Consider the following 27862-nt stretch of genomic DNA (forward strand, 5'->3'; position numbering starts at 1 on the left):
GATGCCTCATGATGCTGAGAACATTCTCGATCTGGCATGATCCACTCAGACTCCAAGTAGGATAGGCTTCTTAAGGCTCTGGGGTCCCTGATACTGTATGAATATTTGGAGCACCCATTTTCACCAGGTCAAGTCCACTGGCTTCATCAAATTTTCAACAAATTCTATGACTCTAAAGGTTATGAATCACACTGCTGCTGCTGCTAAGTCACTTCAGTCATGTCCGACTCTGTGCGACCCCATAGACGGAAGCCCACCAGGCTCCCCCATCCTTGGGATTCTCCAGGCAAGAACACTGGAGTGGGTTGCCATTTCCTTCTCCAATGCATGAAAGTGAAAAGTGAAAGAGAAGTTGTCGCTCAATCGTGTCCAACTCTTAGTGACCCCATGGACTACAGCCCACCAGGCTCCTCCATCCATGGGATTTTCCCAGCAAGAGTACTGGAGTGGGGTGCCATTGCCTTCTCCATGAATCACACTACTAGAGACTTAATCACTGTTTGGTGTACTGGATTTGGGGTAAGGTCTGGGGTATAATTACATCTGTTGGGGCTCCTTCAAAGGTCCTCCTACCTCTCAAAATAGAAGATTGTTTCAGTATCAATGAAAATAAGAATTATAATTCTTCAATAGCAGGCTAGTAGCAATGCAAACCTCAAGCACCCTCTACCTTTACAGGCCAAACAAAATAGCAAACCTATCAGGAACTATTTCCCACATAACAGCTGACATTATACATATTCCAAGCCCTACAGTTTTCAAAGCAGATTATTTCATTGGTACTTTATATTTGGACCTTGAGGATTTTGCTCTGAAAACCTAAAAAGCAGAGTAAAGCAAGAAAATGGGGTGCAACTTATACTTTTCACAGAATTGTGTTTGGTATTAATGATTTGAAGGGCTTCTATAAATTGACATTCCCCAAATCCTCACATTTTACAACCCCATCAAAACCTGTGGGCCATCCCACAAAAGGATATGGAATCCAAGACAATCTTTAGTCTTTGCCTCCCTCAAATATTCTATATGCTCATTTAATCAACTTTTACTGTATGTCTAGTGGGCTTGAAGTTCTGAGATGCCATAGGACAGCAGAGGAAGAAGATGGGCCACAGGTACGTTGGCAGTGCCCATAGAGACCTCTGCCTGCCATTCTTCCTTCTCTCCCCTCCCCACAGAGCTCAGCACCTTACCACCCCTTGATTCTAAACAACTCTCAGTCATCTCCAGCTAATATGTGTTGATTGCACTTATACTGATTCAGACTTCATACAAATCCTGTGAGATGGGTATACTTCTAGATATACTGAAGAAAGCTGAGATTCAGAGAAAGTAACTTACCTGCACAAAACCACTTAGGAAGGAATTGGGGTGGGAAGGACCTGATGTAAAAGCTGCCTGACCCCAGGCTGGTGCTCCAAGCCTTATACCATAGAACTTGGTTACAGCCCATCTGACACCCAAGGAAACCCTGTCACAGTGACTTGGGCAGTTCTATGTTTTGACAGCAGAGTTTCAACTATTTGAGAATGCCAGCAAGCCTTGCCCACCCCATGCGGGGAGGGCGGGACAAAATAAGGGCCAGAGCTGCGGTAGCCATGGTCACATTCGGGCTGTCTGCCCAGTTCCCAGGCACCTTCCTCGGGCTGACCTGACCACGTACTCTACTCTGCTTACTCCCTGGCTGGCCTGCCACAATGACCAATGCCTGCTGTGACATTTCATTTGAGATACCTCTGCCTTTCGTTTCAGCCATAAGCTGGAGGCAGCCAGAGAAGAGGGGAAGGGAGAGGACTGGGAGGAGGCGGCCATGGTAGGGACAGGGTGTGGGCAAAAGCCAGATATTATGGATTTGGTTCCAGACCACCGCAATAAAACAAATACTGCAGGGGAGGGATAAAGTACGAGTTTGGGATTAACATATACACACTGCGTACCTGTGTGTGTGCTGCTTGCTTAGTCATGTCTGACTCTCTGTGACCTTATGGACTGTAATCTGCCAGATTCTTCTGTCCATGGGATTCTTCAGGCAAGAATACTGGAGTGGGTTGCCATTTCCTCCTCCCAGGGGATCTTCCCGACCCAGGAATCAAAACTGCATCTCCTGCAAGTCTCCTGCGTTGCAAGTGGATTTTTTACTGCTAAGCCACCAGGGAAGCCTAACATATACACATTACTATATATATATAAACTATATATATATAAAACAGATAACCAAGGAGAGTCTACTATATGGCACAGGGAATTACATTCAACATCTTATAATAACCAATAATAGAAAATAATCTGAAAAAGAATACATACATATATGTGTGTGTATATATATGTATGTGTGTGTGTGTGTATGTGTAGAATCACTTTGCTGTGTACCTGAAACTAATACAACACTGTAAATCAACTGGACTCAATTATACTTCAATTGAAAAAATAAACAGAAAAGGGAGGAAAAGCAAACATTGCAATAAAGCAATTGCGCAATTTTTTTGGTCTCCCGGTATATATAAAAGATGTTTACCCTATATTGGAGAAGGCAATGGCACCCCACTCCAGGACTCTTGCCTGGCAAATCCCATGGACAGAGGAGCCTGGTGGGCTGCAGTCTATGGGGTCGCTAAGGGTCGGACACAGCTGAGCGACTTCACTTTCACTTCGCACTTTCATGCATTGGAGAAGGAAATGGCAACCCACTCCAGTGTTCTTGCCTGGAGAATCCCAGGGACGGGGGAGCCTGGTGGGCTGCCGTCTCTGGGGTCGCACAGAGTCGGACACGACTGAAGCGACTTAGCAGCAGCAGCAGCAGCATTAAGCATACAGTAGCATTATTTCTAAAAAGCAATGTATATACCTTAATTAAAAAACACTTTATTGCTAAAAAAAAATGCTATCATCTGAGTCCTCAGTGAAGCATAATCTTTTTGCGATAGTAACAGCAAAATCACTTTAACAAATATAACAAAATTGAAAATTTTGAAATATTGCAAGAATTACCAAAATGTGATACAGAGACATGAATAAGCAAATGTTGTTGAAAAAAATGGTGCCAAAAGACTTGCTTGACAGAAGGTTGCCACAAAGCTTCAATTTGTAAAAAAAAGAGAAAAAGAAAGAAAGAAAGAAAAAAGAAAAAAAACACAATAAATCTGCAAAGCATAATAAAGCAAAGTACCATAAAGTGAAGTATGCCTAGTGAGACATGAGTTATGAGGCTGTTGTATCATCTAAGTGAGAGACACTGGTGGCTGGTCTAGGTGGGGGCCGCAGGTGTAAAAAAAGATGCAGATCAATACATATTCAGGCAGTCAGACTGACAGGACTTCATAATGGATGGCCTAAGGGCATGCAGAAGTGCAAGCATCAACAGGGACCATCAACAGGGCCATTCACCAAGACCGGAAAGCTGAAGGAGCAGGCTTGGTGGTAGCGATCAAGAGCTCAGTCTGAAGATATTAAGCTTGAGATGTTGATGAGACAGCCAAGAGGAGACATGAAGAAAGCTGATGGATCTAAGAGGTCCAGATCTTAGAAGAGAAGTCTGACCTGGAGGCATAAATTTGAGAACTTGTAACGAATTGTTTGAGTAATGGTGCTATAGGTAGCCATGAGAATGTGCCTGGCAGACGTCTAACTTCAGGGTGCTTAACTGACTAAGAGCCCCAGCTGCTAGGCTCTGAAATCCATCACTGAATTTGCACAGAAGGAGCAAAGCAGGGATACTAGAGCAGGCCCACTCCTGGGAGACAAAGGACCCTGCTGATGGCTGACTTGGGCTGGCTGGAAAGCATCCCAGCACTTGCTAAACATCTTTAGATTGCAGAGCAGGCTGGGACTCTGATACCAACCTTCTTCCCTCTACTCATCACTTAGGGTCAGACTTGCGAGGGGCTCTGAGAGCTCTTCCAGCCTTTCCCTGCTCTCTCCCCCATTACCTTTCATAGGAGCTTCCCCCAATAAAATCTTCACACATTTAATCTGATCTTGGTGTCTGCTCTGTTGGAGGACCTTCCCACAATGAAACTCAGCTTGATTCTGTGGCTTGCTTTAGGCAGTGAAACAGAAGCAAATGTGATAAAAGCTGAGCATTGAAAAAGACTTGTGCACTGGGGATTGCCTTCTCTCTTGCTTCTGGAAACCCTTCCTCAACCATGTGAACAAGCCTTTCCGAGGATCAGTAACTGAGAGGAGAGAGGCTCCGGCCATTCCAGCTGTCTCACTGCCTCAGGGTTGAAGACCCAAACGTGTAAGTGAGGCCAACCTACACCATCCAACTCCAGCCAAGCTGGCCCAGAACAAACCAACCTACCCAACCAACTCAGAGAATTGTGAGAAATACTAAATGGTTGCTGTTTTAGACGACTGAGTTCGGGGATGACTTATTCTGAAAAAGTAAACTGACACAGGAATCTGGGGCATAAAGATGGTGCTCAAAGCCATGGGAATGGGTTGGTCCTATTATGGATTCATGGATCCTGCCCTGAGGCTCCTAACCCAAACCCTTTCACAGGGCTCTTTCCATTGGTTAAAGCCCTTCTGAAAGTTTATTTAGCACTTACTGTGTTCCAGACAACATACTGAGGAGTCATGGCTATGCAGTTATAACTGAAACACACTGTTTATCCTAAAGAAAAAGTGGGCGAACCAAAGAAAACCCTTCTTCACTTTCTATATATTAAAAAAAATTACTGGATACAAAATTGGCAAGACTATAGAATCTGCCTGAATTCTCCTACTTCAGGTTTCAGGAGAACACTTGTGCACGCACGCGCGCGCGCGCACACATACACACACACACACACACACACAGTCCATAGTATCACAGCTTTCAGTCAACTCCTCACTGTCTCTGAGAGGAGTCGATAGGTCCTCAGTGTGACTTCAAAGTCAACAAATGATAAATACTCTGTTAAAGTCACAGTCGGTGAGTACAGTGTCCCCAGTCGCAGGGAATAGGGTACCACGATAGGGGGAAGGAGAATCAGGATTGGTTGAAAGTTGTAGTGTGGCTTCTCTACTTGTTTACACATTCAAGAAATTTATCAGTCATGTGCTAAGTACAAAGCATCAAGGAGACATAGATAAGAGAAATAATTCCTGCTCTGAAAGATTTCAAACGCTATAGAAGAGGCTGGCAAAGACACTACAGCACAAGCCACTGAGAGAGTACAAAGGAAAAGATGTAGTAAGCGTGGAGAGAACCGAGGAAATCCTCCTGGAAGAAGTAACTGACTTTGGTAGAATAAGCAATGGCCAGGCCCTCGTGAGGAGAGGCTAGGAAAGGTCACCTTGAACTAGCATTACTGAACATATCAAGGCTCGACAGAGGAAGGCATGTCTAGGTAACTGTAGTCATTCAGAGGAGCAGAGTATAAGGAGAAGGTGAGTGGAAATATCTAGAAACAAGGCTGGAGACGCAGGCAGGGGGTTAGACCATGACAGACTTCACCCATCTTACCATATATACTTTATTGTGAAAACAGTTCCCATGGAGTCATGTCAAAAAGAAGAAAGGCATGCTCATATCTGCTCTGCAGAAAGGCAGCTATTGCCACAATACAGAATATGGAGACAAGACAGGCGCAGTACACCAGGAGCGGAATGATGAGTGAGGTCACAGAGAAGAGGGGAGAAAGGCCAGAATTCTGTGGCATTCAGACACAACAGTCAGTAGAACATCCTTACTAACAAGATGGAGGTGAGGAAACAAGGCAACGAGGAGGAAGAAGAGTCACAGATGATGTCCATATTTCTAGGATGAGCAACTGAATGGACGGACGGTGGTACCACTTGCTGAAAGAGTCTCTATAAGAAGAAGACAAGTCTTGGTAAATGATGATGGGTTTAGTTATGGACAAGGTAAGTCTGAGATACTATGAGGAGCTGAAACGGAAATGTCTACCAGAGAGAAATTCAAACACTCAAAAGAGAATCCTGGGATGGAAAACAAATTTGTAAGTCATCATCATATAGGTAACGGCTGATGCAAGGGAGGAGCTGGAGTCCCTCAAGGAGAGAGGGTACCCAAACAAGTGAAAAGGGCCAGGACTGGGACCAGGGAGTACATTTAAGGATCAGTCGCCCAGTTCCCAACTGGAGGAGGACCACAGCCAGAGCTGCCAGAGGAGAAATTACCAAAGCAGTGAAAGCGCCCACGAGATGCCACCAGGCTATCGAGCAGCTCCAGCTCTCTTCTCAGAAGGCTATCATAAATGACCAGGAGGGTAATTAGCATTAAGGTGCTAATAATTAGTAACAGATGTCTCCAGACATATTTGCATTTTGATTAGGCATCTAAACTTCATAGTGATTCTGGCTTTGGAGCTAATGCTTGATTCTCATCCAGACTCCACCACCTACTGTGATCTTGGATTCTAGAATCCTTTGTTCACTCCTATAAAAACAGGAATAACAATGTCTCTATCTCAAGAAGTGTAAGATGTACCAAGTTTCTGGCACGTCCCTTCACCTAAGCCTCTAACAGTGATTCTCAGACTTCACCGTGCATCACACACATCCAGCCCCGGGTTCTGATTCAGGATGTCTTGGATGGGGCTGATGATGCTGGTCCAGGAACCACACCTGGGGACAGGCTTTTCTCCCTGAAGGACTCCTCCCACATGAGTGAATGCCCACTTACATGTACCCTATGAACTGATCTTCAGGCCCCAGAGAAGAACTGCGAGATGGGAGCTCTGGGTTCCTAGTGCAGGAAGCATGACAAAGCAATGGGAAGGGAGGTGAGGGACAGGCACAGTCTTCTCGCTCAGCTGTCACCCAAGACATCTCAAGGGCTACAAGTTGAGTGATTCACACCTGTGTGTTTGAAAAGCCATGACTCACAGGATTCAGGAGGTGGGCTGCATTGACTAAACCCTTAAGGAGCCTGGCAGGGAAGGGGAGCAGGGCTGTAGAGCCACAGGCATCAGGCAGCAGAATGGACTGAGGTCTTTGGGGCAGCTGATGAACCAGGTCCTGGACTGGAGAGAGGAGAGAGATGCTGAGGGGCTGGAGGAAGGCAAAGGTTTCAAAAGCATGGGAAGGGAAGCTTAGAGAGGGAGCCTGTGGCCTCTCTTCACAATTTCAGACAAGTTACCCTCTGTTCTGGGTTAAGAAGACGTTGAAAAGCAAGAAAAGCAATCAGAATTTTGTCGGGAAGTCTGCACCCACAGCACTGCCCATCCCGTTCCACTCCTCTGTGCCCAAGTGATGCCCTGGGAACCTTCTCTGCTTTCCCCCAGGCATCACGGATAGAAATCACCAGGAAAGCCAGGTAGTGGCAAGAGTGTCTTCTTTCAACAAAGGCCTGGTACAGATTGACATCATCTTATTTCTTAAAAATCCCTTCTGAACTCCCAATTTTATACACATAATGTTTTTCAACCCTCATTCACTACCATGCAAGGTGCTGAGATTGAAAGAGTTAATTAATCACAATGCTTGCCCTCAAGGAATTTTGCCTAATGAGATATAAAATGTGCGGCATTTATTATGTAGTCTATAAAATACTTTCATATACAATTGGGCTTATTCTTCACCATGGCCACATTATGAGAACTGGTGATATGGATCCTATTTCGTCTGTTGCCATTCTGATCTTCAGCTTAAACATCACCTCCTCGAAGCCTCCCTAATGTCCAGTCTAAAGAGCTATCCAATCAAGTGCCAGGCTTCACTGGAGGCTCAGATGGTAAAAATTCTGCCTGCAATGCCGGAGACCTGGGTTCAATCCCTGAGTTGGGAAGATCTCCTGGAGAAGGGAATGGCTACCCACTCCAGTATTCTGGCCTGGAGAATCCCATGGAGAGAGAAGCCTTCGAGGCTACAGTCCATAGGGTCACAAAGAGTCAGATACAACTGAACGACTGACACACTCCACTCCCAAACAAGTGCCACGTCACCCTATATTAATTTTGTGAGTGACATGTATCGCAGTGTGATTTTTTATAATAAATTTACTTGTCTATTTATTGTCTCTCTCTCCTTGCAGTGGAGCAAAAATTTCACAGAAGTGGGAAAGGTCTGCCTTGCTCACTGCTGTATTCCCAGTTCCCGAATAGTGCCTGGCCCGGAACAGGTCTTAGGACACTCTGCAGGAGGAAGCAGGGCGGGAAGACAGGGTGGGAGTGGGGGAGGGAGAAGAGAAGCAGGAGAGGCTCTCATTTTTCCACTCAGTAGCAGAGCTGGGGCTCACAACTGAGCTTTGCCCACCCCATCCCAGCCCAGGTTCCTTCCCCTCCTTGAGGACACTGGGGGCCACTGTGGGCCAGCGCCCGGGCCCTGAGGTTGACAGGCTGGCTTTCCTTGCGTGGGCACAGAGGCAGACGTCCCCAGGACTCTCAGACTTGAGCACCGAACAGCTCATTAACCCAGAGTCAGAGATCCGCCAGAGAGAGAAGCGGGGATAATGTGTGTTCACCTGTCACCACACATCCCTTCTCTAAAGAAGCCCTGCCCCTCTGTCTGTATTTAGGATCCTTTCACTCAAGAAAACACCAATCAAGGACCAAATAAATCAAGAGAGATTTAATTTACTTTCTATTGAGAGGCAGAAATATAAAATGTTCTCCACCATTTTTTAAATTAAGAACAAAGAATAAAATTCCATTCAGTAAATAGAGCAAACAAACAAAGAAACAAAAATCTATTGCATGACTACGTAAGCAGGGGAGACAAAGAATAAAGAGAAGGGGAGGGAGAAGGGGTGGAAAACAACATCACAGAACAGGCATTGGCCTTAGAATAGGATGGGGCCTCAGGCCAGCCATGGGTCCGGGCCCCTTCTCTCCAAGAGGCACTGCTGGGCCTGTGTATTGATGCCATAGCTGAGGCCCAAGGGGTTAATGATTTGCCATGGTCTATGGCCAGTTAGCACTGGGGCAAGACCAGGTAACACGTAATTTGGTAAAAGAAATCAAAATTTCTTCAAAGGACTGTACTTAGAGCTAGACATTAACTGAGAGTGAGAACCATGTCATTTTCATCTTTATGTCCCCATTTCTCCCAGCAAAAGACCTTGTACACATCTGATTCATGTTGGGGAACCCAAAAGATCCATAAAGGAGGCAGCAACGCAGATAGCTTATGCTGGAAAGACACAGAGAGCTGCGTCGTTACGTTTCTGCAACTGCAGTGATATTTCCATCATTAAGAGGTGTGCCCATGAATGTAGCCCTAGATTTACTCAAGTAAATCACATAAAAGACCACAAAGGGCTGGATGCCCTGCCCCGCCACCGGCTGCAGTGCCTGCCCCATGTCCAAGACAGCTTCATGCCTTCCTCTCACTGTGTCCCAGCTCATGCCCTCTCACTCAGCGCCCATTGAGCTGTTACTGCCACCACTAACCCTATGGTGAAAATCTGGAGCACTCTCTCTTTACCCCAGTCCCAAGTTAGTATTTATAGGGGGAAAGTTCTTTTTTTTTTTTTTTTTTCAAGTGTAGTCAATGTAGTTATAAAGGCTCTGTGATTCCCGAAGATGTATCTTTCAAAGTAACACTATATTAACACAGACGGGAGGGCCTTTCCTCAGTAAAGCCCGTTCTGTTCTAGAATCTCATTCACTGCCATTCCTGCAAGACCACACATCTACAGCAGAGAACAGAGCCCTTTAGAATTCTCATGTCTCAGAAGAGGATTACATCCTTCACACCTTTTCCAGGTTACAGGGAAAGAGGAACTACATATCTTTGCTTCTGTCAGGAAGTTTTTAAATTTGCATGTAACCCACTCAGTACTTCCCAGGTGGCGCTAGTGATAAAGAATCCACCTGCCAATGCAGGAGACCCAAGAGATGCAGGCCTGATCCCTAGGCCGGGAAGATCCCCTGGAGTAGTAAATGGCACCCTACACCAGTATTCTTGCCTGGAAGAGTCCATGGGCAGTGGAGCCTGTCCATGGGGCTGCAAAGAGTCAGACACAACTGAGCATGTGCCATAACACTCTATGCTAAAACAAAGAGCTTTGTAGTGGGCTTTTGGTTCCAAATGGCTTTACAATTTGTTACTATAAAGTAACATCACTTTGCCAACAAAGGTCCATATAGTCAAAAGTTGTGGTTTATTCCAACAGTCATTCACAAATGTGAGAGCGGGACCATAAAGAAGGCTGAGAGCCAAAGAATTGATGCTTTCGAACTATAGTGCTGGAGAAGACTCTTGAGAGTCCCTTGGACCACAAGGAGATTAAACCAGTCAATCCTAAAGGAATATTCATTGGAAGGACTGATGCTGAAGCTCCAATACTCTGGCCACCTGATGCAAAGAGCCAACTCATTGGAAAAGACCCTGAGGCTGGGAAAAATTGAAGGCAGGAGGAGAAGGGAATGACAGAGGATGAAACGGTTGGATGCCATCAGTAACTCAATGGACATAAGTTTGAGTAAACTCCAGGAGATGGTGAAGGACAGGGAAGCCTGGCATGCTGCAGTCCATGGGGTCGCAAAGAGTCAGACACAACTGAGCAACTGAACAACAACTACACAGTGGCCTAGGTCCCAGCTCCCTACCACACTGCAAGGCCATGAGGACAAAGACCATGTCTTTTTCATTTTTTTTCATAGACCACCTTCTCCCATCCTCCTGCCTACCACCCCTACCTCTCACCTAGCACTTAGCTCATCATTCAGGGAATATTGTAGATGGTGGTTAGCATAGTGGAATCTGCTCTTTCCAATTCTCTGTCACTTATTGTGGGTATAAGGATATATAACTCGGGTTTGCAAGATAGCACAAGGCAGATGGGAGGAAAGGCCAGATAAACAATGCTATTTTTCCAGACTAGCACTAGGCTGAGGCCTGCCCAGAGGAGACCTGGGGCAGTCACTGCTTCTCCCTAGGACGACCCTTTCATGGCCCCTCCATCTACCTCCATCCTTCGTCCTCTGGGCTCCCACACCCTCACCCAGGGAGGGGAAATCAAGAGAGGTTCTGCCTAGGATTTGTGGAGCACAGAGCTCAACACTACCCTGAACTGTGGGAAGGGAAATACCTGGGAAGCGTCTGCCCAATCTTCATTTTTAGACAAGTTAAATGAGGTTCAGGGAAGCTTGTGAATCACCCAAGGTCACAGGGTTCCTTAATGGGGTTTAATGAGTTGGGGTCAGGTCTCCCAGGCCAATGGTCCTTTATCCACCCCACCCCTACCTGATAATGCCCTGTGGCCTCTGGGCATGCTGTTCTTTGTCTGGCTGATTACAGGGCTGCAGGATAAATAGGAAGGATGAATAGGTGGAAATAAAGTTCTAGGATTACCTATCTTAAGGCTCTATTTTTGCCTCAATGATAGAGACAGGATCTAAAGGACCAACCAAGACACTGTCAACTGGAAATGGTCAGGTTCCCCTCCTAGTCTATAGAGCTGCTGCTGTTTAGTCATGTCCAACTCTTTTGCGGCCCCATGACTGTCATCCCAGGCTCCACTGTCCATGGATTTCCCAGGAGTGGATTGCCATTTCCTTCTCCAAAGGATCTTCCCAACCCAGGGATTGAACTTGGGTCAACTACTTGCAAGGCGGATTCTTTACCACTGAGTCACCTGGGAAGCCCCGTCTATAGGGTTACTTCTGGGCAAACCAAGGGGTGGGGAGGCTTTCTCCAAATCAAAGCTATGGTCAGCCTCTGAGACAACTGGACTCAGTCAACTGTGACCCTGCGAGAGGCAGGCTTCAATAACTAAGGTGTAGATAGACCCTCAGTATCGGATGCTGACGCATGCTCTGCCCTTTCACGAGACAATCCTTCCACCCCAGGCATTCATCGAGACACTGCAGTCAGTTCTAGAAGGGAGGGACTTCCAGTGATGGCCCAGGTGACAGGGCAGGGAGTGGAGCACACAAATTTCACAGACACCAAGAAAGACAATGAGGTTAATCCACAGGAAAAGGCTTGGCAGGTCCATCTAAAAAAAAAAATTTTTTTTAATGTTTGGCCATTTATCTCAATGCCATTTTTTTTAATCCATTTTTTCTTCAAGATACAATAAACTGTTATTATTATATCTTAAAATAAAAGAAAGGACAACACAGACAGAAAAAATAGGGGCAATATGAATCAAGAACCAGATGGGATGGACAAGTGGACTGTCCAATCGACCCTACTCTGAAACCCCCAGGGCCCTAAATAGGTTGTATCACATGTGTGAACCAAATTCTGACCACATCAACTTCCTCACAAAAAGGTGCCCATTGCATGGAGAGAGTCAGTTAGCTTCTGGGTGAACTTGAGCAAGTTACTTAACTTGTCTGAGCTCCAGTTACCTCTATAAAATGGGGATACCTACTTAAGGATTCCCAGGCAGTGCTAGTGGTAAGGAACCCACCTGCTGAGACACGGGTTCAATCCCTCAGTGGGGAAGGAGGAGGAGGGCATGAGAACCACTCCAGTATTCTTGCCTGGAGAATCCCATGGACAGAGGAGCCTGGCAGGCTGCAGTCCATAGGGTCGCACAGAGTCGGACACAACTGAAGTAAACTAGCGTGCATGCACTTAATAGGGCTGGGTAAGGATTAATTATGATAAAGAATGGAAACTCCTCGCTCTAGTATCTGGAAAATAATAACCACTTAATAAGTGATAACTAAACTGCTGAAGCCCTGCAGCAATTTGACTGTCTGACAGACTCGTGGGCTCCTAGGGGGCTGGAGGTGTGACTGACACATCCTCTGAGAATTCTCATCACTTCCTCACACAACCTGGGAAGTAAGAGCTGGGCACTTCCCTGCAATAGAATGCTTTGTGAATATGAGTTTCTCAGTTTGAAACTCAGACACATACAGGATTCTTTCCTCTCCCCCTCCTCTCTCACATTCAATACATACCCCACCAGAAGCCTCAGGACATCTGAGGAGGTATGCCAGCAGCGATTCAATCACTCAACCGTGTGACTCCGAGGGTCACTGTATATCATCCTGCCATCAACGTAACACTCACAAGTCCTGGCAGAAGGATGGCCCCCTGGGAGCACAAGCTCATAAATATCACAAGGAAACAGACAGAGAGATAGAAACATGTAAATCAGTCCCAAGTAAATCGCCCTCTCCTTGTAACTCCTGCAATCAAAGCATGAAGTTCCATTCTGGAAGTGGGATTTGTGAAGGGTTTCATGGAATTGAGGAAAGAAGGGTTTGTCAAAGGAAAGAGATTTATAATCAGTGCTAGCTTCTCAGAGGGAACTGAAATAAAGCCCATTTGCAATTTGACTGGAAGAGCCGCTCCAGGAAGGAAGGTGCAAGATTCAAATGATATGAGAGCATGGCACGCTGCCTTGTGAACTGTCCCTCACTCTGACTATAGAGTCACTCCCAGGGCAATCATTCATCCCTGTCTGTCTAGACAGTCTCTCTTGTCCATGTCTAATTATTACTAATGTCTCTGTCTACTCTCAAAAGTGTCTCAGCTTGGACAATAAATTATATGATTACTCAGTACTACAAAGTGGTTAAAAAAAATCTTAGCTGGCTGGAGACAAATCATGTGAGAGAATAGCAGAGTGGAGTCAAACAAGAAAAAGTCATCTCTTTCTAGGCTCCAGAGATGGCCGCACAACCCAAAAGACCCACACATTTGGCAGGAAAGGAAGTTCTATTATTTTTCATTAATGATTCCTTTTGGAACTGTTAACTGGGGAAGTTTTCCCCAGTATCTAACCCAGCTCCCAGCCCCAGTAAAGAAAACCACTTTTCTCTGGTGTCAACGGTGATAAAAGGATGCTCTTATTTAAGCATCAGAAACCTCTTTCCTTTCATGAAAACACTTCTCTGAGTGCAGGTCTCACAGTCTCCTCTGGACTAAAGTGCTTGGCTCCTCCAGCCTATCTGTTGACTGTGATGTCTCTGAGACACCGTGGGGTTCTTGGCCCCCACAATAAGAAAGAATCAGTGCTCCAACACCATGGCCTCTAAAGGTAAGAGCGAGAGGATCATTACAATCACCCAGATCTGGGTCATGCACCCACCTACACAGCCTGAACCACCTGCTCTGAGCAGCCACAGAGTCAGACCCAATGAGAAGAACAATTGTTCCTTGGGCAAGTGGCCAAACTGCCACCTCAGGGCCCAAAGTGAGGCAGAAGCCTCGATCTCAGAGGAATGTGGCAGGGGGAGGGGGTGGCATCTCCCATCATTTTCTCCTGGGCATAGGCACAAAGCAAAGGGGCACAGTGAACTGAGTGTTCATCCCTGGAAAAGGACACAGCCACCATCTGGCTGGGAGACCCAAACGTAGTCAAAAGGCAAGTCACTCTAAATAGCTCGGCTTCTTCTTCGAACTCGCCTTCCTCCTGCAAGCCCCAGTTCCCAGCTCTCTCCCAGGATAGGGTCCACTCACTCTCCCACGGATCCACAACCCCAAGGCTCCAGAAACACCCCAGCAACGATGATCCCAGGATGCTTCCAAGGGCGCACACAACTCCTTCCCAGAAACTTCACTGGAAGCTCAGCCCCTCCTCAGCCAGCCCTCCCCGGAGAGGTACCCCCGCCCCCACTGCAACCCACAGCACTTCACCAAGGCTGGAACTGGCAGAGACCCCGCAGCCCCGGCCGGCGCCCCCTCCTCCGAGCTTGGCTGCGCTCCCGTGGCTGCACGAGCCTCCCTCGCTGCCGCCTGGCTGAGTGAACACGGCACGAATGAGGTGCCAGTCCCCGGTGCCCTGGCAAGGGGCACACCACTCACCCCGAAAGACCCCACCGCGCGGGGGCTTTCCCACGCCTGGGAAATTAACATCGAAGTTACAAAGAAAAGGGCTTCGCGTGGAGAAGGACCGGCTTAGGGGAAGATTTCAGACAAACTAAATCTCCACGGTCCATGCACCCCCAACAGGTAGCAGCACTGGGGGCTCGGAGCCAGGCGCCCCACACCAACACCGGGGAGAGAGGCGAAGCCCCTCAGACAGCGGGCGCCAGGGCCAAGGCGACCATTTCCTGGGCAGCAGGAACCATCGGGGCTTACCTTGAATTAACGCAGAATCCCGCGCTCGGCTGAATGAGGAGAGGGTGCTAGTCCAGAGACATCACTGAATTATTTTTAAAAGGGCACAAAGGTAAGGGAAGGGGTACGGGGAGAGGGGGCAGGAGAGATGGTGAAATTGAAAAAGGAAGAAGGAGGTGTCAGGCGGGGGAAAAAGAGAGGGGGGAGGCAGGAGAAGGAAAGGAGAGAAACGGAGAATAAAATAAATAAAGGAGAGGGGAGACAGTTGCGGGGGGAAACAAGCTGTCTCCTGCCCACACAGTGGAAAAGAAATTTCTGACAAGCAGAAAGAGAACTCGCACACATGCCCCCAAGAGGGGTCAGGAGATAAGAAGACTGGAGCTGTATCCAAAGAGAGGAACGAACAGTCGGCTGGGCAGCACCACGAGGCGGGAGGGTGCGGAGAGAGATGCCAAGGGAGCGGGAGCGCGCACACCGGCAGGCGGGGCCGGGGGCTGGATGGCGGGCGGGGCTCGGTGTAGTAAAAGGGCCTGGAGACGAGAAATTTCGGTCGGAGTTTCTGCAGAAAAGTTCAGTGACCTCAAACTTCCACAGTCTATTTCCACTCAAGTGGAACTGTGGAATACCGTCCCTGTTTCTGAACACCATTGGCACCTCCCAAGGGTCTGCCAGTGGACCTCACCCTGGCTCCAGGGTCCTGGCTGGTTTGCCTTGTTGGGCTGGGAACAGCGATGGAAGAGCGTGATTACCTACGAAGGGAAGCAGAAGTGAATGGGGGCTTTAAGCATCAAGTTAAGTGAGAGGAGGAAGTGGGGAGGGACCAGTGCTTGAGCCTGATGCTGTCCAAGGAAGAGACCCCAGCCCAAATGGGGAACATCTCTGCTGCCTCTGGAGGGATATAGAGGCTCCCTGGGGGTGGCCAGGGGCCAAATGAGTGCTGGAAGGCAGACTCTGTTTCGCAGGTGTATTTGGTTGTTATTCAGTTGCTCAGTCGTGTCTGACTCTTTGTGATCCCATGGACGACATGCAGCACACCAGATTTCTCTGTCCTTCACCAACTCCCAGAGCTCGCTCAGACTCATGTCCATTGGGTCAGTGATGCCATCCAACCATCTCGTCCTCTGTCGTCCCCTTCTCCTCCTGCCTTCAGCCTTTCCCAGCATCAGGGTCTTTCCCAGTGAGTCAGCTCTTCCCATCAGGTGGCCAGAGTATTGGAGCTTCAGCTTCAGTCCTTCCAGTGAATATTCAGGATTGATTTCCTTTTGACTGGTTTGATCCCCTTGCTGTCCAAGGGACTCTCAAGAGGCTTCTCTAACACCACAGTTTGAAAGCATCAATTCTTTGGCACTCAGCCTTCTTTAAGGTCCAACTCTCACAGCTATACATGACTACTGGAAAAACCATAGCTTTGATTAGATGGACTTTGTTGGCAAAGTAATGTCTCTACTTTTTAACACACTGTCTAGGTTTGTCATAACTTTCCTTTAGAGGTATTTAAAGAGCACAAAAAATGAACAGCCCTTAAAACAGTCAGACTGGCCTATCTCCAAAGTTTTCTAGACCTGAATCCCTCCGAGGGCTCCATCTCCTCTTATTTCTCTGGCTCTTTGCATATCTTTTTCTGGATAATAGAAATGCCTCCCAGGGCCTTTGCTGGTGAAGACCTCAGTTCCCACCAGCCCATCTCTTCAGTCCAAATAGATCCCCAGAGGGGCTGTGCCAGTTGGCTATACTCAGCTGCCCACTTACTACCAAAAACTCAGAATCAGAGGGCCCCATAGAGAGAGAAAGGAGAGGCAGTAGGATTGATTGGGCCGAGAAGAGAAACAGAAAGGAAGAAGGGGAGGAAGAGAGAGAGAAAGGAGAGGCTTCTTGCTCCTGCAGCTCTAGTTCCTTAGGCCTGGCCTTGGCACAGAACGATGGGGCAAGTCTTCTGAAGACTTCCTCTGGGGGTTGGCAGACTTGAATGAAGACATTGGGCCTTTCCTACTTAGCTGTGAGCTATGGCCAAGAGCAGGGATTTTATTTAGTCACCTTTGTACGCTCCACACCCACCTACCCAAGGCCTGGCACATCTCAGAAAACATGCATTGAAGGGAACCAAATGGTCACATGGCCAAAGGCCCCTCTCCCCTTCCTCTTAGCTTGGAATGGGGAGAGGACGTGCAGCCTCCTTGGCTAGTGTCCATTTCACCCCCACGCGATCTCATGGGGAGGATTTAGAACTTCAGCCCCAGCATCAGGTAAATCCTAAAAATTATCATCAACCCTGAAAAGAAGCAAGTCTGGTCTCTATGAAATCAGCTTTTGGAAAATCAAGCCTGTAGTCCTGACATTGAAAACTGCTCCAGCTGAGCGTCAGGGGAAAAAATCAGGGCAATCCATCAGTTTTTCAGAGGCTGGCAGATTTCTGGGAAGACTTACAGATCTGGTTTCCCTTATTAAGAATTTTTTTTTTTCTCAGTTCGAGCATCAGTAGGAGCCTCTCTCATATAGGAAAACGTGGGCCCTGAACACAAGGGGCATCAGAATCCTAGGACCTGGAGAGTCAACAGCCCTCCTCTCAAGAGAGAAGAAGCACAGAGTGGGAGGACATGGGGAGAGATTTTTCCCACTTTAGAAAACTGACCTCAGGATCTACTGAATCTATTAGAGGGAAGGAGAATGATTCCATTAACCTCAAAATGGACTCTTCACGCCCCCCACCACCCCCGAACATACGTACCCACAGACACAGGACAGTTATCAGCCACGGAGTCCCTTCTTCCATCAGCCCACAAGCAGAAACAGCCACACTGCAATGTTTGGGTTTCTTTTCTTAATGAAAAAGTTTAAGGAGCTGGGCTACCAGAAGGTTGATGGTTTTCCTGGCTTGGAATCTCCTTAAGAGAAGAGCATCCATATTCACCCCCCTCCACCATCAAAACAAACAACTATTGTGCCCACAAACAACCCTCCTTGACAGCCGCCTTCTTCTTGTAGGCAGAGGGCCACACCTACCAACTGGATGGCTCCACAACAGATTGCCTCTAACTATCCAAGAAAGAATTGCAATCCCAGATGGCCTAGTATGACCCCAGTGATACACCTGTCATTTTATTTTTTGCCTCTCTGGCAACAAGTCACAACTAATTTGAACAGTATGGTGCCCTTTCAGACATAACGGAAATATTGGTGTTGGTTCTTCTTCCATTCCAATGAGTTGCAACTCTTGTCCAGTGCCTTTGCTGGAGCAGGTGAGGAGAGTTGGCTGGGATGCTGGGGTTCAGTCCCTCCAACGCTTCACCCCAGCAGATGCCCGCCCTCCACTCCCAGGCCTCTGCTGTACTCAGCGAGCTGCTCGGATGCTCAAGGCACACTCCAAGAGCCAGACCAGCAAGGGAGCACCTGCACCCACCCCGGTATAGACCTGTGCCCCACGCTGCGCCCTGCGCCCCCTAGCGGGACTTCGTACTGGGGCTCTGGCTTCAAAGACCCTGGTTTAATAATTCAGCCTGCTTGAATACCATTTAGTAGCCATGGCAACAAGCTCCCTGCCATCTAGTTGTAGACAGGCTGTGGTGAAAAGGGGAAAGAGAGGGAGAAAAAGAGGAAAAGGGAATGGGAAAAGGAAAAGAAATCCGGCTCAGATTTCATCTAAACTTTCCCTGCTTTCCCTCCACACATAATCTTGACAGTGCGCCACCCACGAATCTCAGCTGTCTGCGCCTCTCCTCAGCTCTCGTCCCTCTGTCTCTGACACCTCTCTCTCCCCATCATGTCCTTCTCCAGTTCTTTCTCTCTCAAATCTACTAGAAGCCTTGGGATCTAGGCTTCTGACTCAGCATTTTTACTAAACACATTTGTAACTCTGGTAAATCCTTGGTAAATGCCTTTCTGTGCCTCAGTTTCCTTATCTATAAAATGGAGGGATTTTACATGTTCTCTCTGGTTCCTTCCAGCTCTCACAATCCACGGTTCCCTGATCCTTTCTCTATTCCTCTCATCTCTCCGTCTTCCAGCCTTTCATTACTGACCAATTGTCTGTGTCTATCTCTGCCTTTTCCACTATTTCCTATGTTTCTCCATCTTTTTGTTCTCTGCTTGTTCTCTCTCTCTCTCACCATTTGCCATCAGATTTTACCTGTTAGGGAATTTAAAAAGAAAAAATCAATTCCCTCTTGCTGGAAAGTATCCCATCACCTCCCTTTACCCAGCTAATTCCCCCTCATCTTTCAGGTTGCAGATCAGACATCAGTTCCCCTAAGAAGCCTCCACGGTCCCTTTATAAGCTCCTGTAGGGCCCTGGATTGACCCCCTATTGGGGCTTCCCCAGTGGCTCAGTGGTAAAGAATCTTCCTGCAGTGCAGGAGACCCAGGAGATGCGAGTTCAATCCCTGGGTCAGGAAGATGCCCTGGAGGAAGACATGGCAACCCACACCAGTATTCTTGCCTGGAGAATCCCATGGACAGAGGAGCCTGGTGGGCTACAGCCCATGGGGTGGCAAAGAGTTGGACACGACTGAGTGACTAAGCACACACGTACCTTTTCTCACTGTATTGCTGGTACCTCAGCTGATGTGTGAATTCACAAGGGGCAAAAATAGCACCTATTTCACTGCTGTACCCCCAGCAGCTGCCATTTGGGGGGTACATAAGAATTAGTGGTTGAATGAAAGGGTAAATTGCCTCAAACCATGCATTTCTGAATCACTGCTTGTTAAAGACTCAAGGTGCACCCCCCAGAAATGGCATGAGGAAGCCCTGGTGGGAGCCCATGGGAGTCACAGTCTTCCCTGGGTGTGCATGGGGCAAAGGAGACCTCCTCTCCAAACTGTTCTGATGAGATGGGAGCTGAGAGCAAGGGGCCCTTTCAGGCATTTTGGTGAGACAGTCCAGAATGGAAATAGGTCCTAGAGGGATTGAGAGTGGGCTCCAGAGGGAATAGGGAAAGTGAACACGTCCAGACAGGTGATTCCCTTCTGCCCATCTCCGGGGTTGCTCTGGCACCATTTAGGCAAACTCAAAAGGTAACTGAATGCATGGGGTAACGTGAACTCCCTTCAAGGTGTCAGAGCTTCAGGCAGCCACCTGACAGCAGATATCTTGCAGCCATTCAGCCTAACTACTTTCTGCCAGGAGCAGGGTCATGAGGAAAGCAGAGGGAGGCTGGGATGGTGCTGCCAGAGGCCCACGGGCGATCAGCAGAGGAGTCAGGGAGAATGTGGGCAGTGTTTGAGGCCCCTGCTGGGAAATGTCAGTGTGGATTTCTGTCATCCAGGAAGTGACTGCTTTAAAAACAGAAAGGAAAATATTCTTTGGATAGCCATGTTTTGATGGACAAACAAGACCTACCCGTTTAAGAAACTTTAGTTATAAATATGAATGGAAGACAATGGTTTCTTCCTGAGACTCCCTAATGAATTCTCTTTCATTCATACATTACACAGAGGAGGAGGGACAGAGCTGAGAAACACACAGACGCACAAGCCCTCAAATGCATGGAGCTCCCGTTAAGTTGAGAGTCAAGCACAGGGCCAGACTCTACAAGGTGTGCTATCCCCATTCATAACCTAGAAACCCAGGCCTGCTGGTCTGAAGTCCCAGTCTTCATGTAGCTTTTCCCCAAAATTATCCTTAATCCAGATGGAGCTGCCTTGCTGTCAAAGATCTGCCAAGTGACACGCAATCTTCTTGACATCAAGTGCATGCTGAATGACACATTTCATTAACAGATTTCCATGAGTTGTCCCCGCCACTCTCTTCCCAAGTGCCACATTCCCACAGACCTCATGCCATAGGCAGGCTAGCCCAAGCCTCAGAAAAAGAGAAAGCTTTAAATCAGAAAGAGAACAGCGAAAAAAAGAAAAGACCAGCACATTCCGTGAAAAAACAGACACTTCTTTGTAAAAATGATACCCCCAAACCTGATTTGCATCCGCACTAGATCATTTGAGCTCAATATGGATCCACACTGAGTATTCCCATCCTAGGAGAGTCAGACCTCCCAGCTGGTGAAATATCCCACATCTGTACACTTCTGTGCAATAGAAACCTGATGAAGGGAAAAATAAGTTACCAGCCCTCCGGTGTGCTCAAACCATCCCACCACATCACCCTCCACTAAACTGAAAATACACGTCCTCTCCCACATGCTCAAACCAGCTCCCAGTACAGCACCCAAACAGGACAAACCTACGCTCTTCATCACCCCAACAGCATAACCGGAAAGCATTTGGTAGTGAACACCCATGTGAATTCCATCTGATATACGCACACACAAACTGTCAAGGCATCACACAAACACACCCCACATATACGATAACTGAAACATGGGCACATGTACTCATATTCATACATATACATTGCCCTCCTGGGGCATGTGTGTGTGTGTGTGTGTGTGTGTGTGTGTGTGTGTGTGTGTGTGTGTATTTTGTTCAGAGACTGATGATGCACTGGGTTATGAGGTTTCCATGGTTACCCTCTGTCGAGGGAACTGGGGTAATTGAACTCTTGGGGTTCACCATTCAACAGATGCAGCTTGCTCACTCCTGCATGTACACTCACTAACTGGCTTCTTGCTCTGTCTGCATTTTGTCACCATCAGTGTTTAGTTACAGTTTCAAGTCAAGTACACTTTAATAGAGTGGAATCTTCTGAGGGCTCTGGCTTTACCTTGGAAGGAGGTATTGAAAACTCTGACTTTGGTATGTGGGTTACCCTGGAGGAGTCTCAGACTAAGTAGGGTCTAAGGGCAGGCAAGGTCCTGTAGACCTGCCCTTTTCCCCTATGCAAAAAAGACAACCACCCCAAGTGTTGTGTTAGTCACTAAATTGTGTCCAGTTCTTTGTGATCTCATGGACTATAACCCACCAGGCTCCTCTGTCCACAGGATTCTGGCAAGAATCCTGGAGTGGGTTGTTATTCCCTTCTCCAGGGAACCACCCCAAAGTCAGTGAGAAAAAATCGCATTTACTGATTCATAAAATGCTCTAAAAGAATAAAACAAAGGACCCAGGCCAACATAAACCACAGAGATGGGGACAGGGTGCCAATACCCATGTTTTCCACAGTCCTTCAAGGACTTCTCTCTAAGTGGTTATCTTACATCAATTTAGAGCAAAGTTCTCTGTATAGTGTTAGCATCAGACATGGTCCCACCTATATATATGAGAACAGCCCAGACTGACTTGTCAAATAAAATACTTCAACACATATTACATGCTAATGTCTCATTTCCTCTGATGAATCTAACAAGACAGACAGAACTGGGAGCCTACTGGGAAGTAATTGCCAGACTCTTCTTCAGACTTAGTTGACCCATAGGAGTAAAGAAATGAAAGAATTTCATTTAATTAATGAAGAAATATGGTAGAGGACTCAGTAGAGAATGGGACCAGGGAAACTCATTGCACTGAATTGTAAATAAGAGCCTGGAGACCTCTAGCAAGACCTTAGCTTTCTTCAGGCTCAGCATCTTGTTTCTATGATTCTTGGATTCTTGGAGTTTCAAATTGTTTTCCACATATAGGAGAAATCTTTTGGCTTATTAATTCAATATATGGTACAAGATAAAAAGGACCCAGCACAAGCAGTTAAGATAGAATTATTATTTTTCAAATGTTCATACTTTTATTTTACCCCTTTATCTCTCCCATTGCTACACAAAATTTTCTCCTCCGACCCAGAATTGGCAATATATCTAAGAACCAGTAGGAGAACAGAGAAAAATCAGATGTAAATGAACATAGTATGCTTTCAATTTGGACCCAATCACTTACAAGGCAGAATATGAAATTCATGGGCAAAAGAACAGTGTAGATAACTAACTGACTGGAAAAGAAGAGCAGGGAAGCAAACAGCAGAGGTGGGACTATTTCCTCATTCAGAAGAGAAGACCAAGAGGCAATCTAATCATCGTGGGCTTCAATAGGACCTACATTCTCCATCACCCTGTGAGAAGTCACAGGTGAGAATTGTATGTGCTGGCTGAATTCTATGTGCATGAGCACATGATCAGTTGTGCCCAACTCTGCGATCCCACAAACAGTAGCCTGCCAGGCTCATCTGTCCATAGGATTTTCCCGGCAAGAATGCCATTCCTCCTCCAGGGTATCTTAAATTCATATATGAAAGTCATAAACTTCAGTATCTCAGGGTTTGACTGTTATTTGGAGACAGGGTCTTTCAAGAAGCAATTGAAAGCAATTGATGGAGCAATTAGAGCTCCATCAGGTGAGCTCTAATCCAATATGACCAGTCCTTTTAAAAAGACACTAGGACCTGGACACACACAGAGGGAAGGCCATGTGAAGACAGAGGGAGAAGACAGCCATCTCTGATCCAAGGAGAGAGGCCTTGGGAGAAGGAGACCAGCCCTGCCAACACCTTAATCTCTGAGTTCTAGCCTCCAGAACTGTGGGAAAATGCCTTTTTGTGATTTAAGCCACCCAGGCTATAGTACTTGGTTATGGCAGCCTGAGCAGACTTAGACAGTCTGAGACCTGAAATGAAATGGTGAGGAGTAAATCCCATTCGTCAGGGGACTACAGTAAGGGCTCTGGCATCAGACTGCCTGGGGTTCACTGCCTGCTCAGTCACGAAATAAATAACCTGTGAGCTTAGGCCAGATGTTTAACCCCGTGGTGCCTCAGTTTCCTCCTCTAAGTAATATGGATAATAGCAATACCTTTCTTTTTTATTTATTTTTAAAAAACTTATTTTGGCCATACTACATGGCATGTAGAATCTTAGTTCCCTGACCAGGGATCAAACCCTCGCACCCTGAATTGGGAGCATGGAGTCCTAACCACTGGACACCAGGGAAGTCCCAACAATACCTTTCTTATAGGGCAATTGTGAGGAGTGAAGGAGATAATGCCTGTCAAGTACTTAGAACAATGCCTAGAATATAGAAAATCCTCAATAAATATTATTACAAGCTAAACAATTTCTTTCACTGAAGTTCTTTTTTTTTTTTTTTTTTTTTAAGCTAGAATTGAGTCAGGTGTCTGGGTTGATCCTGCCTGCAGGCAAGGAAATTAGTAAGATAACTTCCCATTCACTTGCCTCACTCTGAAGTTACCCAGATGTCTGAGAAAAACCTTGCTCCGTTCAGGGAAGGCTACGAATTTGAATCATTCAGTCACACACAAATTGATTACTTTAGAAAAGATCAGTAAGTCAGGAATATCCATTTTCAAAACCGCCTGTCTGTGGACTCTTTCCCACAGTTACTCTCGTTCCTCCCCCGGAGCCCACTGGAGGCATCTCAAGTTTTCACTTGCTGTCCTTGTGACCACATTGTCCCTGACAGACCTCTGAAGGAAGCCACCCCTTCACTCCAAGGACAACTGAACTGATTTGGCCTCCATCCTGTCCCTATGGGATGTCCAGAATCAGAGGAGGCAGGAGCAGGGATTTAACCTAGTGAACACCAGAAGAGCACAAGCAGGAATTCATTTTCATTGATCAAGGTTGGAAGGTGAGTACAGGGTCCTGGAAACAAGAGGTGGTGCTGCCTGAGCCTCATGGATGCTCTGGTAATTCACCAAATACTCCCTCACTTTCAGTCACCTAGAGCCCTGGCCACCCAGTCAGGTGTCCACCTTAGGGCCTGTGATTTAGCTGCTTCTGCTTCTGCCCTGCAATCTCTTCCATCTCTGTCGCCCTCAGGAACCCTGGCAGGAAACCCAGACCTCCAATTCTTGGGACTCTGGGAATACACAGCCTTCCATATTTGCCCAAGAAGAAGTCGAAGGCCAGAGAAACATTTATTTCCACATTTCCAGTGAATGATGAAAATGGCAGTTTGTCCGTTCATAGGGCCCAGTGGTACCCAAGTCACCCCGGCCCAGCATCCTTGAGCAAAGAGCAAATGTGTTATCAGAGGGAGAGTTGAAAATGTTCTCTTCCCACATCCAGAGCATGTACTTCCTTAGAGCCTGTCTAATCAGACAACCCACTGCTTCTCTAGCGTGTGCCAACCCTGTCGCTCCAGGTGGACCCTCTTAAAATGTAGTTACATGCAAAGACGATAATTTAAAATCCATGGCTTTCCAAGTCCATGGAAGTTGAGCACAGGAGAGAGAGGAAGAAAAAAACAATAGAGGCATGAAACCTTTGTGCAAGAGGAGCCCTCCTTAGTTGTTCCTGTACAAGACAAACACCACCTTGCATCTCTCAGCACGCTGAGATATCAATGGCATTGGCATATTTTCAAAGAACTTTTGGGGGAATGAAAAAAGGGAAGTACATATATTGGGACTGGTGACTCTAGCTCCTTGTCCACTAGAAACTAGAAATTCCTGAAGCATCCATTTGCTTTTTGTTCCCAGGGAAAAGAAAATAGGAATAGCCCAGTCATCACAATAGGAAGGTTTGGGCACCTTTCCATCAGATCTTTACCTTCCTCCTCCCTGTCTCTTCAAGTCTTATAAAGCACTTGTTTGGGCTTTACTGGCTTTGCTGTGTCCAATACCTTCCCCCTTGCATCAGCTGGCTCTGTTATGTTCATTTAATAAAAGGTGAGGAAAGAGACCCACACTCTTACCAACCCCCAAATTATCCTTATTTCCCTGGTCCTGAATCCTTCTAGTTCCCATGGCTTGTTATATGTAATTCTGAGTCGATTTACACAAATAAAACAAGCTTCCAGACTGATCAAATGGATTTAATTCTGCAAATAAAACTCCATTAGGACATTAAATTCAAATATTCCAGACTTCTGCTTTCTTCTCTCCCATCGAGACCCAGAGGCCTTCATACCAGAGACACCTCCTCAGCTCAGCATCTTTGATTCCCCCAGATCTTTCTAAAGATCTGATGACCAAGCCCAGCAACCACATCTCCCTCTCTCTCTTCTTTTATTGTGATAAAACATACATAACATAAAATGTACCCTGTTTTTCATGTTTAAGTCTACAATTCAGTGGCTTTAAGTACATTCGTATTGTTGTGCAGCCATCATTACTATCCATCTACAGAACATTTTATCTTCCCCAACTGAAACTCTGTACCCATTAAACAATAACTCTGCAGCCCCCCACCTCTAACTCTTAGTAACCTCTATTCTACATTCTGTATCTGTGAATATAACTACTCTATGTGCTTCCCAGGTCACACTGGCGGTAAAAAACCCATCTGCCAGTGCAGGAGACGTAAGAGACACGGGTTTGATCCCTGGGTCGGGAAGATCCCCCGGAGGAGGAAATGGCAACCCACTCCAGTTTTCTTGCCTGGAAAATGCTATGAACAGAGGAGCCTGGTGGGCTACAGTTCATGGCATCACAAAGAGTCGGACATGACTGAAGTGACTTAGCACTTATGTGCTTCACATAAGTGGAGTCCTACAATATTTGTCCTTTGTGACTGTTTATTTAATTTAGCACAATGTCCTCAGGCTTCATCCATTTGTAACAAGTGTCAGAATATCCTTCTCCCTTAAGACTAACATTTCATAGTATGTATATAGCACGTTTTGTCTATCCATTTATCTCGACGGACATCTGTGTTGTTCCTACCTTTGGCTGTTATGAAAAAGGCTGCTGTGAACATTGGTGTACAAACTATTTGAGTCCCTCCTTTTAATTCTTTTTTTAAATTTAAATATAGATGATTTACAATGTTGTGTTAGTTTCAGATGTACAGCAGAGTGATTGAGTAATATATATATATATATATATATATTCACATATATATATTTTTCAGAGTCTTTCCCCTTATAGGTTACTCAGTATTACAAACCATTGAGTATTGTCCCCTGTACTATATAGTAGGTCTTTGTTGGTTACCTCTTTTATATATATTAATGTATATATGTCAATCCCAAACTCATAATTTATCCTGCCCTCCCTTTCCCCTTTGGTAACCATAAATTCGTTTTCTATATCCATGCATCTATCTCTGTTTACTTTCAGTTCTTTTGGATGTCTACCTAAGAGTGAAATTGCTGGATCATATGGTAATTCTATGTTTAACTTTTTGAGAACAACCAAACTGTTAACACATTCTCTTTTAAAAAGTCCTCATCTGCAGAACCTTCCCTGAGAACAACCAAACTGTTAACACATTCTCTTTTAAAAAGTCCTCATCTGCAGAACCTTCCCAGGGACATAAATAGCACCATGTTTCCAGGAATTCTGAATTGGGCCTGGGATAGATGGCCTTAATGTCCTCTGTCCTTCACTCTCCTAGATCCATGCCCTCTGTGGCCCCTCCCACAGGAAGGCTGAGAACTCTTCCAGCCTTTGACATGGGCTCAGTCATGTGACTTGCTCTGGCCAATAGGATGTCATAGACATGACACATCAGAGCTGTCTCTCTGACCCTCTGCTACCGACATGAAGAGAACATGCCCAGCTTGGCCCAGTGCTTCCAGGAGAAACAGGAGGGATTCATGACACAGAGCTACCCTGGCCATTGCAACTGGAAGCAAAGCTCCCCCAGCTGACCTACTGCTCCTTGAGAAGAAATGATTATTGTTTTAAGCCTCTGAATTTGGGAGTAGCTTATGACAAAGTGTTATTGGGGCAAAAGTTGACAGTACAGGGGTTGGTATTTACCATTTACTATTTGGCCTAGATGTCAATGAAAATAAAATTTCTGCAGAATGAATAAATGGCATAAGAATCTCATTGGTGGGAGTTCTCTGGTGGTCCCGTAGTTAAAACTCATAGCTTTCATTGCTGTAGCCTAAATTTGATCTTCGGTCACAGAACCAAGATCCTACAAGCTATGCATCTCAGCCACCCGAAAAAGAATCTCAGTGGCTCCAGACTTTATGTTAATTCACCTGAACCTGAATTAGAAGCCAGACATCCCTACTAGGTATAAAATAGATAACTAATGATGACCTACTGTATAGCACAGGGAACTCAACTCAGTGTTTTGTGGTGACCTAAATGGGAAGGAAATCTAAAGAGAGGATATATGTATACATATACCTGATTCACTTTGCTGTACAGCA

At 46.3% G+C, this 27862-nt stretch overlaps 1 long non-coding RNA gene across 1 annotated transcript; it reads left to right on the top strand.

The window, feature by feature from the left end:
- Positions 1-14945: 14945 nt before the first annotated feature.
- On the top strand, positions 14946-27528 carry LOC120880494. Its single transcript, XR_005725042.1, has 2 exons — positions 14946-15028; positions 27091-27528. It is a non-coding gene; the product is annotated as an uncharacterized LOC120880494 (long non-coding RNA).
- The last annotated feature ends 334 nt before the right edge of the window (positions 27529-27862 follow it).

This window comes from Oryx dammah, unplaced genomic scaffold, assembly GCF_014754425.2.
Source record: "Oryx dammah isolate SB20612 unplaced genomic scaffold, SCBI_Odam_1.1 HiC_scaffold_21, whole genome shotgun sequence".
In the NCBI taxonomy this organism is placed as follows: Eukaryota; Metazoa; Chordata; class Mammalia; order Artiodactyla; family Bovidae; genus Oryx; species Oryx dammah.